Source organism: Stomoxys calcitrans, chromosome 5 (assembly GCF_963082655.1).
Source record: "Stomoxys calcitrans chromosome 5, idStoCalc2.1, whole genome shotgun sequence".
NCBI classification, from domain to species: domain Eukaryota; kingdom Metazoa; phylum Arthropoda; class Insecta; order Diptera; family Muscidae; genus Stomoxys; species Stomoxys calcitrans.
The window spans coordinates 114422687-114444614 of NC_081556.1; the positions used below are offsets into that span (position 1 = coordinate 114422687).

Sequence of the window (21928 nt, forward strand, 5' to 3'; positions counted from 1 at the left end):
TTTTTCCCACCCCCCACCAATATCTGTAAAGTAATTATTCCACATTTATTTGTAAACGGTAATCGATAGACACCAATCATCGAAAAAAAATCAAATGATTTTGATTTTCAGCCATGACAGATGGTTATGTGACGCATACACCCTTATTTCCACCAACACTTAGCAATAACCACGCATCATGATGCGCCATGTAAACTGGTCATTATAGCTGTTGTATGAAACCAGCTGTTAAATTTAAATAAGTAGCAAATGAGAGTAAAGGCGGTTCTTACTCTCCACCAAATTTTCACTGAAATAGTACACGAACATTCCTACTAAGAGAGCCCGCATATAATCCAGGGATGATAATTTTGATACTTGGGTACTTTTTTTGATACTTTTTAAACATCGAAAGTACAATGGCACCCCCACGATTCATTTTGTATTTTTTCGAGAATAATTATTTCAGTATAGATCTAAATATACTGAAGACTCGAAAAAAAACAAAGCATAAACATAACCAATCGCCATTAAGGCTTAATTTAACGGCATGTAGTTGTCTTATGACATATCAAATTTAGCACATGTTTAGTTGTACATGTCGTGTGATCAAACGATCTGTCACTTTTCAAAATGTTTCAGCTATTTTTTTGTCAGTCGAATGAAATCAACTCCAAATTAAATTGTTTTGATAAATTTATGATCTAACTATCTTTTTCACAACTTTGACAATTTTTGCGCATGAAAAACAGCTTTTGCTTAAAAATTTTTAGGTTATGTCATACGAAAATAACATACAGGTGTGATAGTACAAACGTTGAATCGTATGTAAATTGACAATTTTGACAAACATTTTCAATTACATGTGAATACAAAAAGTGATATGTCATAAGACATCTACATGCCGTGTAATAGCGCCTTAATGGAGATAAGTCTACTACTTGTGACAACAGTTGCGAATTTTTATCAAAGTTATTAAAATCTACATTTCATAGCTTAATGGTTGTAAATAATTAGGAAAATGATTTTCTAAAGTAATAAAATAGATTTGTTAACAAATTTGAATAATTAATAAGCCAATTACACTACAACCAAAATCCATTTGATTTGAGCAAATATTCCGAAACAGTTTATACTACTGTTAACTACATTTGCATTACCTTTTCATACAACGTACTGTTGTACGACAGTATGTGAATACTCAAATAACTTTGTATGGATAAGCAGTGTTGGAAAATAAATACTAGTGTTGGAAAATAAAATAAATAAATTGGTATTGTGGGTTACCATACTACATTTTTTTATATGACCATACTAAGTAAAAAATGGTACCTTTTGGTTACAAAAAGTACCTTTTAAAATTATTTGAATACCATTTTGCCAACATCATTTATCATCCCTGATACAACCAGTCTGTTGGCAGAGCTATTGCAGAGAGTATCTTCTTGAACGCGGGTGGTGCGTGACAACCCGGACGGTCGAAAGGACGAAAAACGAAAAAGATTTTTTTTATTTGGTATACACCACACCACCACCCAAAGAGTATTGTATATTCTGCTACTATTATCAAATGTTGAATGAAAACTACAACTAAGAATATTGATTGCAGTGAAAATTGAAGTGAAGAAAGCTTAAAAGTGAGTTTTATTTGTGACAAATACATAGAATTCACAATATAGCAAAGTGGAAGACTTTAAAAGAAGAATGTTGTCTTTACTCGTGAAAAAGATTTAACAAAGGGGTAAACAAAAAATCACCATCAACAATGTATAAAAAAAGAATAAAAAAAAAAAATAATACAATACCTACAATAAAATGAATAGAAAGTAATTCAAAAGAATGTGTATTTATGCGTGTTATAACATATTAATATGAAGCAAAGTTTACATCACAATAAACAGCCCGTCGGCAGAATGCCAGACAATCACTTGAAGCAGCCAGCTCAACAAAGTGTTTATCAGCAGGGTACTCACCTATGCACACAAACACACACACACATGTATACCTAGCCAAACATGCCGGCGTAAAAATCGTGCATTAAAATGAAGAGAAATTTGTGTTTGAATTTTTGCAAACAATGAACAAAAAAAAAACAGAATAACAAATAAATCAATTTCGAAATATAGAAATATATATATAAACGTTGTTGTTGTTGTCTTGTTGCTTCCTTTTTATTTGCCCCAACGCACAATCATCAACAATTGCCATCAGTGCTGCCAGACATGCCAATTTTTCATTATTTTTATGAGTTCTAAGTGGAACATTTCCATCCCGTATGAATATTAGCAATAACGGAATGGTGTTTAACATTTTATGTGAATTAAAAAAATTTAAAAACGATTTGAATTTATGGAATATAGTTGAAAAAATATTAAGTCTAAATTTTATAAACAAAAAAAAAAATAAACCTAAAATCGATTACGAATAAGAAGTTAAAATGTCCTAAAAACAATGTCTTTTCCACGCCAAACAAAATCCTCTCGATCAGGACGAAAATTACACTGTGGAAGACAACAAAAAATACTTAATCCCATGGCAGCCGGTTGGCCCGATGGATTCCTTCATCGGCAAGGGCTGCCGCCTCAGTGTACAACACACTGCTACAACAACAACACCAAATACTAGGGAAAATCCCACAGATTATGAAAGAGAAGCCAAAAAGAGAAGATACACATGTATCAGCGTTTTAAAAGTTTAGATCGAAAAGTAACCAAACAAGAGAGGGGAAGTTCTCACTTCTGATCATTCTTCTAAATTGTTGGCTTACAATTACTCGTAATACAGTGTCTTCTGCAATATTACGGACAAGACTGCGAGGAAAATTTTTAACCCTCAAGGGGGCCCTTACGGTTCCTTTTTAAAAGAGCTCAGGACTCTTAAAATGGTAGTGTAGCGGATTAAAATATTCTGCAGAAGTGATCGCCACAAAATTTCACTATGTGTCCCATAATGCAATCAAAAGAAAAAATATTCAGCATCAAATTTCTATTAAAGTTTCAAAATAGACTATGTAGATAAATACAAGTAAAAGCGTGAAAAGTTCGGCCGGGCCGAATCTGGGGAACCCACCACCATGATTCGAACTAGCCATGTCCGTCCGTCTGTCGAATCACGATAGCGGTCGAACGCGTAAAGCTAGCCGATATATAGTCTGTACGGATACTTACTGTTGAAGTAGGTCGTTGGGGGTTGCAAATGGGCCATATCGGTTCAGATTTGGATATAGCTCCCATATAAACCGATCTCTCAATTTGACTTCTTGAGTCCTTACAAGCCGCAATTTTTGTCCGATTTGGGTGACATTTTGCGAGTAGTGTTCTGTTGTGACTTTAAAAGACTGAACTTAGTAAAGTCCAAATCGGTCTATAACCTTATATAGCTGCCATATAAACCGATCTGCCGATTTGACTTCTTGAGTCCTTACAAACCGCATTTTTCGTCCGATTTGGTTGAAATTTTCTGTGACGATTACAGTCTATAATCTGGTATAGCTCCCATATAAACCGGTCTTTCGATTATCCTAACTCGGTTCGTAGAAGCTTTAATTTTTGCTGGTTTTACCGAAGTTTGGTATGTAGAATAAAATTATGTTCTTCAACTAAGTTTAGTTTAGTTTGTCTTTTTGCGCTTTCTTTATTGGTCTTTAAATCTATTTTAGATTCCATTACAGGATATTGTCCGGCTATAGACCATTTCGTTCAATGCTTTCTATTCAAAGAATAGCACAGCAAAGAACTTTTAAAAGTATGACAAAATGTGAAATGTTTGCTAAAATTGTCAAATTGTTTACATACATTTCATATGGTAAACAAAAATTCGCTGACGCTAGCGTCAGAGGCCAGCGACATGAGAGTCCCATATAAAATGCTTGTAAAACAACTTGACGCGGACTCTAGACTCATTGATTGGGTATTGACTCTGAAGCATCGAATCAGATGTTTTATGAAAACCAGCTGTTTTGTTTAAATAAATAAAAAAAGAGAGTAAAAATTGTATTTTCTCTCCTGCAAATTTTTGCTAGGAAAGTACGGGAACACACCTATATTAGTCTGTTCTAACTTTCCAGTAAAAATTAGCAGAAGAGTAAGAACAGCCTGTCTAGGTATTCCTAGTCATATTTGTGAGTTGGAAGACCCAACAACTTTTTAACTCCCCCATCCCAGTATTTTCTGACAGTGATTTCGTCTATTTCAGACATGCGACTCAGTCATAATGAAACAAGTCTTAATGCAAATCGCAATTAAAGGAATAATGCGTCATATTCTTTGACAAAGTATCTTAAACCGTATCTTAAAACCCGTTTACACTGCTCTTTAAATCCGGATTTATTGGTTCGATCATCTGTTTTTTAAAATCAGCTGACGAGAGCCTTAAATCCGTAGTTAATGAGCTGCGCAAACGGGGTTTTTGGGTAATTTTAATGCCCCGTTCAAAATCTAATACTTTTAAACTTATGACTCTAGTACCAAAATGTAAATAGGTATATAAGATCCAACATTTTCCATAGCTCCCAAACGTAATACCTATACTCTCATAAATCACTTCTTTTCATCTTGGTAACATGTCATGTTTCAAACAAAAATTAATTTCTAGTGACTTAAAAAAGATTATAATATCAAAGAAAAAACTGGCATCACTGCTTAACACCATCGCCATTAACAGCGCCCCTATCGAATGTTTCGAAAACAGGAAAACATACTCAGCCACACAACTAACATCGTGAGTATATACCAACAACAAATCCCAAATCGAATCAAACAAAAGAGATACGGATACAAAAACAAAGATACATAACATGCAATAACAATAACAACATAGCATGGCCTGTAGGTAGTGGTAAAATGTTGCCAGATTCATCATGACTATTGAATTTGTTTCTGTAAAATGGAATTTGTTGCCCGGACTCGTATGTATGTGCGAGTATGTACCATTAAACTAATGACACGACATATTAACACCATTTCCAAGTGAAACTCAAAGCAAAAAAATCATCATAAATCTGCACATTGAGGGGAAATCGGTGATTATGAAACATTTTAAACCCTCTGATAGGGATTAGTTTATTTTCACGGAATCTACTGTGCTAAGCAGGCAACAGGCATGTTAGCTAATCCGGCTATTTTCCTTTGAACACCAGTAATTTATATATGTGCTCGTGAACGACCTTTTTCGGGTATACTTAGGGCCGGTTTCTCGGAGAAAACATAACGTTCGTGGCAAGAAACCGGTACATAAGGTTATCGAGGGGATAAACCTCCAGTTAAATTTGATTTTCTCGTACACTTATAAAGTAATTTCGAAGATATGACAATATTTATTATGAAGCAATCGCCAATAAGAGTGTTCACGTAAATACCCGGGTATTTACCCATTTATACCCAAAAGCTGGGTATTTATAATTTTGCAATGTCGTAGGTATACAAATATTTTCCAAACCATTTTTCATGATTTAGTATTCTTTGTATATAAACCTGATATTCTGATCTCGTAAAATCGGATTTTAGTTATATTGGGTTGCCCAAAAAGTAATTGCGGATTTTTCATATAGTCGACGTTGACAAATTTTTTCACAGCTTGTGACTCTGTAATTGCATTCTTTCTTCTGTCAGTTATCAGCTGTTACTTTTAGCTTGCTTTAGGAAAAAGTGTAAAAAAAGTATATTTGATTAAAGTTCATTCTAAGTTTTATTAAAAATTCTTTTACTTTCTTTTAAAAAATCCGCAATTACTTTTTGGGCAACCCAATATATAGCCGCTATATAGACCGATTTCCAAACTCAAAGTCTTTAGGCAATAATTGGTAATTTTTCATCCGTTTTCGATGAACTTGGGCACAGTGAATTCTGGTAGACCCCTACCCATTTCTGTGAAGTGTGGTTCAGATCAGACTATATTTGGATATATCTATAGACCGACCGCCCGATCTCCTGATATAGGGTATTGAGGCCATAAGAGATCCATTTATTATCCGAATTCGATGAAATTTGGCACAGTGAGTTCTGGTAGACTCCTTCGCATTCCTATCAAATGTGGTCCAGATCGAACCATATTTGGATATAGCTGCCATATATACCGATCTCTCGATATAGTGTAATGAGCCTATAAAAGGGACATTTTTCATCTTAAATATTTCGATGAAATTTCGCACAGCTAGTTTCGGTATACTTATTAGCCTATTGTTGAAAATCGTCCAGATCGGACCACATTTGGACATAGCTGCCATATAGACCGATCTCCCGATATAGAGTATTAAGCCTATAAAAGGAGTGTTTTTCATCCGATTTTGATGAAATTTGAAACAGTGAGTTTTGCTACACTTCTACACCTTTTTGATGAATATCCTCCAGATCGGGTCATATATGGATATAGCTGCTGTATAGACCGATCTCCCGATATGGAGTATTGAGCCCATAAAAGGAGAATTTTTCATCCGATTTTGATGAAATTTGAAACAGTGAGTTTTGATAGACCTCTACCACTTTCTGTTGAAGATCGCTCAGATCGGACCATATTTGGACATAGCTGCCATATAGACCGATCTCCCGATATAGAGTATTGGGCCCTTAAAAGCAGAATTTTTAACCTGATTTTGATGAAATTTGAAATAGTTCGTTTTGATAGACCTCTATTTACCCAAGCGTTGGACCTGGTAGAAACCCATCTCTAAAAATGTGGTTTGCCAGTAAGAGACAGCGTGAGAGCGAAAAAAAGGAGATGAGTTTTGCAAAAGAGAGGCTGTAAATTTCTGTAGGATTTTTTTTCTCCAGCCGAAATTGCAATATTTTGCAATTGCCCGGCATAGTGTTATCCAAACACTAAGATGGTTCATGTCTGCTATTGTGACCTCATGCTCCAAATGCTCCAACGTCTCATTATCTTCTCCACATGCCCTAAACATGCTATTACTTGCCGCGCCGATTTTGCATAAGTGAGTTCGTAGTCCAATGTGTCCCTTAATGATACCAAAAGCTATACAGACATCCTTCTTACTTCCTTTCAGTAATAGACTCATCCTCTCACGATCTGGATCATCCCATGGGATTTTCGGCGTCCTACCGACTGTTTCAATGTTCCACAGTGTTCGTCGCCCACGCCAATGGGTCGGATATCTAGAATAGTCTCCAGTGCCCTAGTGGGCGACGTCCTCATTGCTCCCCCTATGCCAGGACAACATGTTCTCTGAACCTGTTGTATTATCCTTACGTTGCACTTTTTCTCCATTCAAGCCCCATTTTGATAGTGCTCAACATCTGTGAGCCTTCTGCATGAGCCTGGCGAATGTGACACTTTCAATTAAGTTTCCTTTCCAAGATCTCTTCTAAGTATTTGAAACGTGGTGCGTCAGATTGGCCCACCTTCGACTTCCTCGTGAACAGGTAGATGTCAGTCTTCAGTCACATCAGCGTGTCGTCTCTAGTCTTAAATAGTTCAGCGGGCAACCCGTCGGCTCTTGTGTTTCTCCTCTCTCCTTTTCTCCCGATACCTCTCCTTCATCTAGCGAGTTGCTACTGATTGCAGGGTTGCTCTGTATGCCGCATTCTTGGCTTCAGTAGCATCTCGACACTCTTGATCGTACCATAGGTTTATTGGGGGAAGCTTCCGGTTCCCAAGTACGGATTTTGTGGCATTTTCCATGGAGTGGGCAATGGTTTGCAACTGCGCCGTCGCTCCTCGGATAGATCGTGCATCTAACTTGATGGATGAATGCCTTCTATCTATTACAACATGATCAATTTGGTTTCTTGTGTTTTGAACGGGTGACAACCATGTGGCCGTGTAAAACCTTCGATGTTGAATTCCGATGCTGCCGCGGCGAAATCTATCAGCCTCAACCCATTACTGGACGTTATCTCGTGGAGGCTAAACTTTCCGACTGTTGGACCAAAAATTTCTTCCTTCCCTATCTTTGCATTAAAATCTCCCAGAACGATTTTAATATCATGGGTGAGGCATCGGTATTCTCCCGCGCTCATAGAAAATATCCTTGGTCTGTTCGTCCTTGTCTTCCGTCGGGACATGGGCACAAATACGGCTGATATTGAAGAATTTGGCTTTTATGCGGATTGTGGCTAGCCTTACATCCACCGGAGTAAAGCTGGAGAAAAGGTGTTTCGGTCTCCGACTAACCACAAATCCACAGCCAAATTCATGCCTCGTGTTATGGCAGCTATAGTATAGTTCGTCACCATTTAGTGTTGTTGTGACGCCACTCCCGGTCCATCGTACTTCCTGTAAGGTGATAATATCTCTGCCTTGTACCTGTCCAATACATCCGCCAGTGCGTATACTGTACCTTCTCTATAAAGAGTGCAGATATTACAGATGCAGATCCACAAATCATGGTTCTTTTCTCGTTTGCGTGGGTCGTCAATTTTAGGGAGGTCCGTTTTTACTACTCTTTTTCTTTCTCAGAGTGATCCTTAGAGATTTCTGGGGGTGAGTTACTTGCCCAGCACCCCAACCGCATGGGTATTTGAAATCGCACAGCCGCTAGCTCCAAGATCCGACGCTCGCTTCCAACCGCCTCTAACCTGGGAACAGACGCTGATGATGGCCATTGGTTATTTAAAGGCACCAATAACTCGCCTTTTCATCTCGAGTATCATTGCACTCAGTATTTAAGTAAGAGTCAGTGCCATCTGAATCCTCACTGAGACCCTCCTCTCGAAATCGCTGACTGCCCTCGGCCGCGTTTGCAGCTACTCTGCGTAAAAATGAAGCTTTCCTGTGCACCCGCCCGTTGGCTTTCAGTTAAGCTTCTCGTGATAACGTTGACCACCACACAAGTTGGGGCTCAAAGTTCCAGCCTGCGTTGTGCTCATAGTTATCCCGTGGATAAAAAAGCAGTGTCAAATAAACTATACCAGGAATTTCGAGTGCACACTCCCTGAGCGCCTGGGTTCGAATTCTGCCGAGAACATCGCCAAAAAATGTTCAGACTTCTACCAAAAAAGGTGTCGTACTGCCACCGCTCGCCGTTCAGACTCGGCCATAAAAAAGAAGGGCCTTATCATTGAGCTTATGGTTGAATCGAGCAGCACCCATTGATGTGTGAAAATGTTTCCCCTTCTCTTTAATGGAATGTTCACGGGCAAATTTCCATTTGTAAGGTTGTTTCACTGCTAATAGAGTCTCGCACTTGTCTTCGGTAACCGTTCCGAAAATTCTTCCAATTCGAACAGGTTTCTTATCGTCGCATCAAATATCCCGTGATGGTATGACGTGGTATATTTTTTATCGTCATGGCATTTTAAGTCGATCTAGTTATGACCGTCCGTCTGTCTGTCGAAAGCATGCTAACTTTCGAAGAAGTAAAGCTAAGCGCTTGAAATTTTGCATACATACTTCTTATTAGTGTATGTCAGTTGGGATTGTAAATGGGCCAAATCGGTCCATGTTTTGATATAGCTGCCATATAAACCGATCTTGGGTCTTGACTTCTTGAGCCTCTAGAGGTCACAATTCTTATCCGATCTGGCTGACATTTTGCACCAGGTGTTTTTGTATGACATTCAAATGTTGTGCTAAAAATGGGTCACAACTTGATACAGCTGCCATAAAAACCAATCTCCCGATTAAACTTCTTGAGCTTCTAGAGAGCGCAATTCTTATTCGATTTGGCTAAAGTTTTGCACATATCGTACTGGTATGACATCCAACACTTTTTCGTCATAGCTGCCTCTAATTCTCCATAGTCGTATGTGAGTATTGGTCTATAAGAAACTCAGTAGACCATCATCGGATTTAGAATCCATTTCGAGCCTACTACTCGATTACATTGTGGCCAGCATCTGTGAGATTTGTCAGTTTGTTCCTGAATATAGTATTTATAGTTCAGTTTTCTATCCAAGATAACTCCCAAGTACTTCACCTCGTCGAATATCGAAATCGTTTTGTTGTGGTGCCTCGAATTAAACAATCATGGTCTTACCAGAAAAGAGCAGAGTCACCTTCTACATGTAAATCTTCAGACCTAAAGGAAAGCCCAGTCGCATTCCATATCCAAGACACTTTCGCACTTCTGCTTAGCTGCTTCGGATATCTGTTCTTAAGAAATAATATCGCATCGTGTTCATATCCCTATTTAGTTAGGATTTATAGCAGGCTATTTTATTTCGTATGCTAGTCAAACAAAGGAGTGGCGATAAAAAACCCGCTTTGAAGTGCCCTCTAGCTCGTTACTCTCACGCAACTCACAATTTGCCGTACTATGTTGCGTGGCTTATTTAGCCTTTAAGGACTCGGTTCACTCGCTCTACCCGGGTGGAGCGGATGGGGGTGCTACAAACAAAATGACCAGATTAGTATTCCCTCATCCTACCGTGGTGGGTATACGTAAAAATAGTGGCAACTAGAGAACTGCAAGCGATCATATTTTACTTATTTATGATACACTCATAAAAATGCGGTGTTAGTATCTATCGTCACCGCAATTGATGCGATGTTATGCTGAGCACACATATATGAGTGGCGAACGTATGAATATTCATACAAATACTCATACTCATGCTTCGTTCAATATCGTCTTTGGCGGTGTTACGAGTGAATGTAAGACGAGAATGGAAATACCATAAACGAGGCATCGTCGCAACACATTGACTTGAATCATAATTTAATATCGTCTTTGGCGATGTTACGAGTGAATGTAAGACAAGAAAGGCCACCGTAAACATCGCATCGTCATAACACATTGACTTAGATCATGATTGAGGGATTGCTTTCGCAACGATAAGAAATCACATTTATTTAAAAAAAATATATATTTTTATATTGCTCATATTAAATTTCTAATTCTCACAATTTTTTAAAATTGTTTCCAGCTTTTTTATGTTAAAATAAAATTGCGGTGTTTGCGTTGTTTTTGGCAAGAACTCATCATACCACCATATATATGAGAGACTCATGAGCATAAGTATTTGCGGTGTTAGTTTTAACTCAGGCATCGTTCGTTTGCTTCATAGCGCTAAATACACATACACTACAGCACCACCGCAAAATCATTTGTGTTTTGTACAGTCATTAGTTTTTGCATTGTTTGGTGTTGAATGGTTGTGTTGCAAATTTGCTCATGAATATTCCATCTAGGAAAAGGTGCAAACTTCTCACATATCAATGAGAGCTGTCCAATTCAACTTTAAGCGCAACTATAAGGGACCTCCTTTTTATAGTTCATATAAAACGGCGTGCCGCAGTGCGACACTTCTTTGGGAATACGTTTTTACATAAGCTGCCACTACAAAACAGTACAGTACCTCACAAAAGTGAGGTAGGAGGCATTATAAGGGTATAACCATCGCTGCAGATCTTTGGTGGTAAACTTCATATTACCCTTCAGTATAAGTCCCGTGTTGTTACGATCCTTACGATCACCCCATAGGATTCTCGTTGTCTTACACAGAAAAAAATCGCAAAAAAGTTTTCAATTAAAAATATAATTGAAATTAAAATTCGTTTCAATTAAAAATTAATTGATTCAATAATTTTTTAATTGAATTTTATATTTTTTTTTCAATTGCAGTCATTTTTCAAATTTTTGCCATTTTCAATTAAAAAATTAATTGGTTCAATAATTGATCGAATAATTTTTTAATCGAATCTTAAAAATTTCTCAAATATGGTGCTTAAGTAAATTCAATTGAAGGCTATTTTGTCCTCTAAAATATAAAGGGAAGGGGAATTCAAAAATCCGATTAACCCGATGAGTCCTTCATCGGCCAAGGGCTGCAGCCTCAGTGCTCAATACACTGTTATGACAACAACAACAAATCCATAGGGAACCTCTACCGACTCCCAATATTTTTTTTTAGCACCGCGGGCGGTGTTTTTTTTTTACGGATGCCCACGGTCCTTTTCAGAAACAACGAATCTCAAGTTCATGTTCCATGAGATCAACATCTGTGTACCAAACAAGGACGTTATTTGGAATTTTCAAAAAATTTCCATAATTTTTTAATTGGATCAATTAAAAAATTAATTGAAAATTAAAAAAAACAAAAATTTAATTGGATCAATTAAAAAATGAATTGAAAATTTCAATAATTTTTTAATTGAATTTTTTTCAATTACTTTTTCAAAACCGGTGATTGATATTATCATTTTCGTGATTGAAGCAGTTTCAATTAAAAAATTAATTGAATCAATTTATTTCATGATTGAAACCGATTTATATTTTTCTGTGTACCAACGGAATTACTACTCTCCATTGCGTTCGCAATTATGTGCCGTACACGCTATTACTTGCTGCACCTATTTTTGGAAATGCGCCTGAGTTCTATGTGTTCCGTAATAATGGCGAAAGTAATAATGATCTCCTTTTTCTATGCCTCAACATTAGCCACGTCTTGTAACGACCCAAATCTCCCCATTGCATTTTTATGGTCCTTCCTTAAAGGCTTGACATTCCTCAAGTTTTTTTGTGGTAATTCTTTGGCTCTAACAGCCAAATCCTCTGCCCTCTCACTACCTCTGAATACTTTGGGCCCTGGATGATGCAAATTGTGATATATGCAGAAAAGGCGTAAATCTCTTTCTTACAATCCAGGACCTTTCGCGACTTTATCGCTCGGGCTGCTATTGCCCTAATGGCCAATTTATCGATCGTTTCTAGTCTAAAGATAGGATCAATGTGTCGGTCCTCACATTGTTAATTGTTCAAAGTGGGAGTAGTAACTCCCGGCATGCCGCACTGGTAAGCCAAGCTCGCTAGCAACTTCTCCACCAATCATCCACTAAGGGGAGATACGCAAATTTTTAACTGTTTTAAATTTAATTCGCAAGCAATCTGGCACCATTTGTGAAGTGTAATCACTCATTACTCTCATGCCAACATCAGACATCTGGGGTTGTCTTATGGTTGGGAAAAGTCTGTTTTTTGGTTTTCATTATTTTTTGTGGCAAATTTTCCCCAACGACCGTTGAAGTGTTATGCGGCTTGAACATTAAAGCTAATGGCTTTGGAAAAACACATCATGTTGGCCCCTCATTTGAGCAGCACTTTGCACTTTACATGCTCATCACACATCACATCGTACGTATCACATGGTTGGTTTTCACTTTTTCAAGAGGAGGATGTGATTCATGCCAAAAACAAAGGCAGCACCAAAAAAACAATAACAATAACAGCAACAGCAAATGGGTAAAAAAAGAATGTTATGTACTTTGTGAAGTGAAATAGACAAGGTGCACAAGTACAGCATTTAACTTTTAAATAAAATGCGGAGTGACAATTGTTAGCCTATGTGACCTCCTGCTGATGCTGCTGCTGCTCGTTTGTGGCTTGATTCGCGTTAGCATAGGACAAGTGGTTCCTTGTTCCTCTTCCGTGCATCATGCCTCCTCCATTTTTGGCGCCCTCTCTGCTCCCCCTCTGCCAGCACTTTACAATGATAATGGCAGACAATGGAAACGGAAATAGTGCCGGGTCTATTTTGCAATGTTTGTTGTGTGTGTGTGTGTGTGCACTGCTTGTGTACTATATTTCGATTATATATTCGATATTTTTCATTTTGCCCATTCAAGGACATTGGCTCTTGGCTCAGTTATATTATGTAGCATGGAATGGAACAACGCCTGCCTGCCTACGGACAACATAACTGCAGGCTACACTCATTTGATATGGTAGTTTGGGAGATGCGAGATGGATATGATGTGATGTTGAATTGAGCCAAATTGGCTGTGTTTGTTAAGTTTAAGGGAAAACTGTTTTTGAGAAATCGATAAATTCATAAAGATTTAGTTGGCCAAATGAAGGGAAGTAATAAACCAAGGATTGAATTCGTAATAAGAATTATGGAGGAAAATTCTAGAAATGGTGGCTTCATAAGTGGCCTTTGCCAAAACTTAGAACGATATTGACAACTTTTTGTTAGAAGTATTTCTATATGTTGAGTACTCAAAATATCATATTCAGGGTAAATTATTTGGAAAATGTAACTAAAACCTTAAACCCCGTTTACATTGTTCTTTAAATCCGGATTTAATGGCTCGATCATCTGTTTTCCCTTTAATGAGGATTTAATGATTTTGTGCATCTGTTTTCAATCAAATAATTAATTGATACAATAAATTTTTCAATTGAATATGATTTTTATACCCACCATCGAAGGATATATAATGTTGACCGTGTCTGCGTCTCAAATGGTCCATCCGCTTAGTCCGATTTTGGCATACTCTTTCCAACATAAATATTTCAATGTTGTCTTTCAATCCGTCAATTGAAGCGGACTTTTCTGTATAGATATGAGCTTTTACATAGCTCCACAAAAATCGTCTAAAGGCGTTATATTGCACGATCTAGGCGGCTAATTGGGCGGTCCCGAACGTGAAATAAAATGTTCACCGAACTCGCCTCTCAATAAAACCATTGTTACGCGTGCTTTGTGGCACCGTCTTGTTGAAACCTCATGTCATGCAAGTCATGCTCTTGCTCTTGTGTTTGGCCAAAAAAGGTTGGTTATCATCCCACGGTAGCGCTCACCATTTACAGTTACGTTATGATTCGCATCATCTTTGAAGAAGTACGGTCCAATGCTGCCACCAGCCCATAAACCGCACCAAACTGTGAGTTTTTCTAAATGCATTGAAAGCTCTTGCAATGCTTCTGGCTGATCTTCAATCCAAAATCGACAATTCTTCTTATTTAAGTACCCATTGAGCCAAGAAATTAGCTTCGTCGTAAAATGGAAGAAGCGCGCGATGAGGTTTCTTAACAGAGCAATAATTTTCCATCGATTCATGGTTATATTGTTGACCAAACTGAAGATTTTTGACAGTGAAACAAAACAGGAAACGTGAGTGAGCTGTTGAAACCAGTGATGCCAAAAAGATAATAGCTAAAAAAATCACCCTTTACATTTATTCTTGATTGTCGTTAAAATCTAAGACCATCTAGCCAGTCCGTCCGTCTTTCTGTTAAAATCAAAATCACGCTACACTCTTTAAAAACGAAGATATTGAGCTGAAACTTTGCACAGGCTCTTTCTTTGTCCATAGGCAAGCTAAGTTCGAAGATGGGCTATATCGGACTTTATCTTGATATAGCCCTCATATAGACCGATCTGCCGATTCAAGGTCTTAGGCTCATAAAAGCCACATTTATTAACCGATTTTGCTGAATTTTAAGACAGTGAGTTGTGTTAGGCTACTCGTTATCCTTATTCAATTTGGCCCAGATCGGTTCGGATTCGGATATAGCTGCCATATAGAACGATCTCTCGTATTAAGGTCTTGGGCCCATAAAAGATGCATTTATTTTTCGATTTCATTGAAATTTAGGACGGTAAGTTTTGTTAGGCCCCTCGAAAACCTTCTTGAAGATGTCCCAGATCGGTCCAGATTTGGACATATGTGCCATATCTCTCGATTTAAGGTCTTGGCATATTTGTTATCCGATTTGGATGAAATTTGACACGGTGGCTATAGTTGGATATAGCTGCCAAGAAGACCAATAATGAACCAAAACTGAACAGTGATTTGTATTTATTAGACCGTGTCGAATTCAGTCCAAATCGGGCCATATTTCGATGTAGCTGCTATGGGTGCATTAAAATGGCTCATTTTTTACCGGATTATGACGAAAGTTGGTTTACGTATATACCCGAGGTGGTGGGTATCCAAAGTTCGACCCGGCCGAACTTAATGCCTTTTTACTTCTTCTACACTAAAATACCTCTTTTTTTTAAACTCCACGTTGCAATAGTAGGTAAAAAGTCCTGTTTGGGGGTGGGGTGGACCCCTAGAGACTTGGTCCCAAAAGTGGAAGTCAGTTTCGTGACTTCCCAAATCCCAAAGACCTATCATGTAAGATCCATATTGCCATGGTTGGTAAATATAACCGATTTGAAGAGTTTTTAGGGGTGGGGTGACCAACTTGGTCCCACAATTGGATATCAGATTCGTTTACTACTCTCACATACCTTTAATTTGATACCCATATTGTAGTGATTGGTCTATATATCCGTTTAGCGGGTTTTGGGTGTGGGCGGTCCTACTAGGCACCCCACCCCAGATTTTGATGCCAAATTTTTATTTTAGGTTACTATAAGAGTGCAAACAAAAATTCGGTTAAATCGCCCTACCCATCGCTGAGATCTGGTGTTTCTGAAAATTAGGGTAAGGGGGGAAAAATAAAGTACCCTATTTTCACTACGGGTCCAAAATGCACCATCTGTAAAAAATTCAAAAAAAAAAAAAAATCGTTTCAGCAGAGTTTGAGTCTATAATGAACACACAAACAAACCGATAAACAAATAAACCAACAAAAATTTTTTATTTATAAATAGGTTTGGTTTAAGTGGCAGTCTGCTTTCAGACTCACTTAGGCGTTTTCGTTCATTGTGATACCACATGAACTAAAGAAGGAAAATGCCTTCTAGTTCGTACCGTTGAACCATCCATATTGCTTTAAAAAGCCCAACAACTTGCGAATGTTCACATCCGCTAAGTCGGGCAGGTTTTCAAAGAAATGTGAACCTAAAGTGGAAGTCTTTCTGAATGTCAGTGCTCTTTCTGAAACAGAAGGTGTTCTATAGTCTCTCCTTTTTCGATGTTCTCATAGCTTTTGCAAAAGTCGTTGCTGGCAACCTTCAGTCTGTCAGTGACCTGTCATGACGGGCACAATGACTGAGACCTCTGTTTTAACCAGTGACAGCAAAGCGGTGGACCTCTTCAAGTCTAGATTAGGCCACATAGTTTTGGAATGTTCACAGCCCCCTCTTTGTGACCATCTATTATTCGTTGTCCTTCGGGTCTGGTCCTGAAAACTTAGCTTACATGTCGCTAGAGGAATACCCACCGATTCCTGTTTCCCTGGAATGTGTAGGTTAGTTCCTAGACTTTTAAGTTCGTCCGCTCTACCATTCCCTGGGATATCTCTGTGGCCCGGCAACCAGTACAGGAGAATTTTGAACTGTTCAGCCATCTCCTTGAGAGATCTGCGACAGTCGAGGCCGGTTTTTGTGTTCAGAAATACGTTCTCCAGGGATTTAATGGCTGCCTGGCATTCTGAGAAGGTATTTATGCCAAACGTCGTGATGACATTATTTCTTAGCCATTCCACCACTTCCTTAATTGCAAGGATCTCCGCTTGATACACACTGCAGTGGTAGGGTAACCTTTTCGATTTGACCAGTTTCAGCTCTTTAGAGTATAGCCCAAAGACCACCTGGTCGTGTAGTTTGGAACCATTCGTATAGAAGTCTATGTTACTTCTATTACCAGGTATATCGTAGTTCCTATCGGTTCTATCAGGAAAAGTGGCACAGTACTTTTTATCAAAAAGCGGCTCAGATAAGGTGTAATCCACACTGCCTTGAACATCGGACATTGGAGCAATGATAATACAGTGTCCGTAGACACCTTATGACCAAAGGGAATGCTCCTTTTGCCACACGTCAGTGGTTGCAGCAATTTGTCTAGCCATAATGACCAGAGGCATTAAATTGAGTGCATCGGATGGTTTCGTCCTCAGTGCGGCTGTGATGCACAAACAAGCCATCCTTTGGATCCGGTTGATTATTGAACAGTGGGTGGACTTTTGAAGCGCCGTCCACCAGACCACAACACCATATAGCATTATAGGTCTGACAACTGCAGTATATACCCAATGTATAACATGCGGTCTAAATTCCCAATTTTTGCAAATGACTCTCTTTTTATATGTAAGATATAATCAAAATTTTTTTTTTGCCCAAATTTTAATTTGTTGCATAGTTTTGTCCAAATTTCATTGTCAAAGCAAATTTTTCCAAAATTTTATTTCCATAGAAAATTGATTTAAATTTTCATAAAATTTCATAGAAATTTGATTTGTCTAGAGAAAAAAATTCAATTTGAAATTTACTTGTGCCATTATATACAATTGCCACGTTTGCTTGAATATTTTTCTATTTTTTCTATTTAGCTTTAATGCTATCTATCATTTATTTTTTGCACCAATAGGGGTCGTGTAATTTATGCATTAAAAATATGCTGAATTGCAAGAAAATAAAAAGAATTTTGAGTCGTTGTTGAATGAATTTTTAAGTATATGAATATATACCTAGTGTTTTAGAACGTATGCAAGTATATTAGGGTGGGTTAAAAGAGCTTTTATTATAGTTATGGAGAGAAATTTTAGAGGAATTTAGTTCTTAGATTCAAAAATCTCTCTAGAAAAGTACATTTCACTTAGAATTTTATAAATACTCCCATATGAGCTTGAAATTTGTTTCTTTTCATTTTTAAAACAATACCACACCATGTTAAAATGATTGCCTTAACAGCTTAGTTATCTTCGTTTTTATGTGTTGATTAAATCTCACAACATTTGTCCTCTTGGGATAGTGTGATATGATAACAATCTTTTAATTTATTCCTTCACACATACCTCCCTAACCTAATAAACATTTCCGTATATATGTACATATCTCATAAAAACGAAAATTTACGAGAAAATGTATATTCCGTATGGCCCAGCATGGCATGCACATACCCATCTTCCTGCATTTATGTATGGGAGATAAATATTTAAATATTTCTCATTCGTAACAACTTTTTAGCGGATTCGAGTGACCATATATGAGAAAAGTCCAAGGAAATTTTGTATGAAGAAGCCGACATGTAAATCATTAACTGAAAACAAGTAAAAAGGCGTTAAGTTGGGCCTGGCCGAACTTTGGATACCCACCACCTCAGGTATATATGTAAACCGCCTTTCATCAAAATCTGGTGAAAATTGCATACCTCATGTCGCATAGCAGTTATATCGAAATATGTTCCGATTTGGACCACATACTAATAAGTACAGTAGCTATATCTAAAAATAATCCGATCTGAATAATATACGACGCGGATGTCGAAAAGCCTAACATAAGTCACTGTGTCAAATTTCAGTGAATTCGGATTTTAAATGCGCCTTTTATGGGGCCAAAACTTTAAATCGAGAGATCTGTCTATATGGCAGCTATATTCAAATCTAGACCTATCTGGGCCAAATTGAAGAAGGACGTCTAAGAACCTAACTAAACTCACTGTCTCAAATTTCAGTGACATCGGACAATAAATGCGCCTTTTATGGCCCAAAAAACCCAAAAACCGAGAGATCGGTCTATATGGCAGCTATAACCAAATCTGGACCGATCTGTGCCATATTGCAGAAGTATATCAAGGGGCTTAACATAACTCACTGTCCCAAATTTAATCAAAAATCGGATAATAATTATGGCTTTTATGGGCCTAAGACCCTAAATCGGAGGATCGGACTATATGGCAGCTATATCCAAACTCTAAATCGGAGGATCGGTCTATATGGCAGATATACCCAAATCTGGACCAAATTGACGTAGGATATCTAAGGGCCTAACACAACTGACTGTCCAAAAATTTCAGCAAAATCGGATAATAAATGTGGCATTTATGGGCCTAAGACCCTAAATCGTCGGATCGGTCTATATGGGGGCTTTATCAAGATATAGTCCGATATTGCCCATCTTCGAACTTAACCTGCTTGCAAATGCAAATTTTGCCCATGAACATTCCACTAAGGAACAGGGGCAAACTTCTCACATATCAATAAGTGCAGTCCGATTCAATTTATTAAGCTCAATGATAAGATTCATCCTTTTTATAGCCGAGTCCGAATGGCGTGCTGCAGTGCGACACCTCTTTGGAGAGAAGTTTTACATGGCATAGTACCTCACAGATGTTGCCAGCATTAGGAGGAGAAAACCACCGCCAGGTCTCGCCAGGATTCGAGCCCAGTCGTTCAGCGTCATAGGCGGACATGCTAACCTCTGCGCTACGGTGGCCTTCATATATGTTAAGGAAGAGGTGGATAAATTGTGGGTCGCATCGCATACATATTTGGGAGAAAAAAGCAAACGGCATGCCAAATGCACACTTTACTGCCACTCCTATGGATGAGCACCATTAATAACCCATTAGGGATACTGACTGAGGAGGGAATTGAAGCCGTCTGCTAGGCAGATGATGTTGTGCTACTTCTAAGGGGTAAGAACCGGAACCAGCCATGCAGAAGGCCCGAAAGGGGCTTGCAGATGGCATACGACTGGGCTTGACCTAGAGGTCCCAATGTTAAACCGGAAAAGACTGAACTATTGCTGTTTACGAGGGCGACGATGAAGTTGCTTAAATATGACGCACCACGTTTTCTCAATGATTTCGATATCAGACATGGTCAACTACTAAGGCGGGATCTTGGATAGGAAACTGAACTGGACGTGTCACATTCAGGAGCGAACCGAGAACACTCACAGATGTTGGGCTAAAGGCAGAAGGGGCGTGGGCTCGAAATGGGGACTGAATGCGATATTAGTCAAATGTTTCTACAGGAGCGCGATAAGACCAATACATACATTAGTCTTGGGGGCTATATTTGAATCTCGACCGATCTGGGCCAAATTGAAGAAGGATTTCGAAGGGCCTAACTCATTGTCCCAAATTTCGGCGAAATCGCACGACAAATGTGCCTTTTATGGGCCCAATACCTTAAATCGAGAGATCGGTCTATATGGCAGCTAAATCAAAATCTGGACCGATCTGGACCAAAATGAAAAAAGATGTCGAGGGGCCTAACACAACTGACTGTCCCCAATTTCGACGACATCGGATAATAAATGTGGCTTTTATGGGCCTTAGACCTTATATCGGCGGATCGGTCTATATGGGCGCCATATCAAGATATAGTCCGATATAGCCCATCTTTAAACTTAACCTGCCTATGGACAAAAAAAGAATCTGTGCAAATTTTCAGCTTAATATGTCTATTTTTAAAGACTAAAGCGTGATTTCAACACACAGACGGACAGACATAGCTAGATAGTCTAATTCAGGTTATAGACCGATTTTGGTCGTACCGGACAAAAATTGCGACTTGTAAGAGCTAAAGAAGTCAAATCAAGCGTTTGGTTTATATGCGAGCTATATAAAGATGTAGACCGATTTGGACCTTACTTGGCACAGTTGTTGGAAGTCATAAGAAAACACAACATGCAAAATTTCAGCCAAATCGGACAAAAATTGCGGCTTGTAAGGGCTCAAGAAATCAAATCGGGAAATCGGTTTATATGGGAACTATATCAAGTTATAGACCGATTTAAACCGAATTTGGCATAGTTATTGGAAGTCATAAAAAACACCATGTGCATAATTTCACCGAAGTCGGACAAAAATTGCGGCTTGTTATTAGCGCTCAAGAAGTCAAATCGGGAGATTGGTTCATATGGGAGCTATATCAGGTTATGGACCGATTCGTACCGTACTCTGCACAGTTGTTGGAAGTCATACCAGAACACTACATGCAAAATTTCAGCTAAGTCGGACAAAAATTGCGGCTTCCAGGGGCTCAAGAAGTCAAATCGGGAGTTCGGTTTATATGGGAGCAATATCAAGTTATAGACCGAAAATTGCGGCTTGTAAGGGCTCAAGAAGACAAATCGGGAGATCGGTTTATATGGGAGCTATATCAGGTTATAGATCGATTCGGACTGTACTCGGCAAAGTTGTTAGAAGTCATAACGGAACACTACATTCAAAATATCAACCAAGTCGGACAAAAATTGCGGCTTGTAAGGGCTCAAGAAATCAAATCGGGAGATCGGTTTACATGGGAGCTATATCAGGTTATAGACTGATTTGGACCGTACATTCAACCAAATCGGACAAAAGTTATGGTTTCAATGGGCTCAAGAAGTCAAATCGGGAGATCGGTTTATATGGGAACTATAACAGGTTCTATACCGATATGAACCGTACTTGGTACAGTTGTTGGAAATCATAACAGAACACCATATGCAAAATTTCAGCGAAATCGGAAAAAATTGCGGCTTCCAGAGGCTCGAGAAATCAAATCAGGAAATCGGTTTATATGGGAGCTATATCCTAATCTGAACCGATATGGCCCATTTGCAATTCTCAACGACCTACATCAATACTAAGTATTTCTGCAACATTT

At 38.4% G+C, this 21928-nt stretch overlaps 1 protein-coding gene across 3 annotated transcripts in view; it reads left to right on the forward strand.

Annotated features, from left to right (window-relative positions):
* Positions 1-21928, forward strand: part of LOC106092278 (exocyst complex component 3) — a 44349-nt gene that overhangs the window by 3743 nt on the left and 18678 nt on the right. The window contains exon 1 of one of the 3 annotated variants that reach the window (XM_013259090.2): positions 1406-1616. The exons of the other annotated variants lie outside the window; for them this stretch is intronic. The gene's annotated coding sequence lies outside the window, so the exon portion shown is untranslated. Of the gene's footprint in view, positions 1-1405; positions 1617-21928 lie in introns of those variants that run through there. 3 annotated transcript variants of the gene reach the window in all.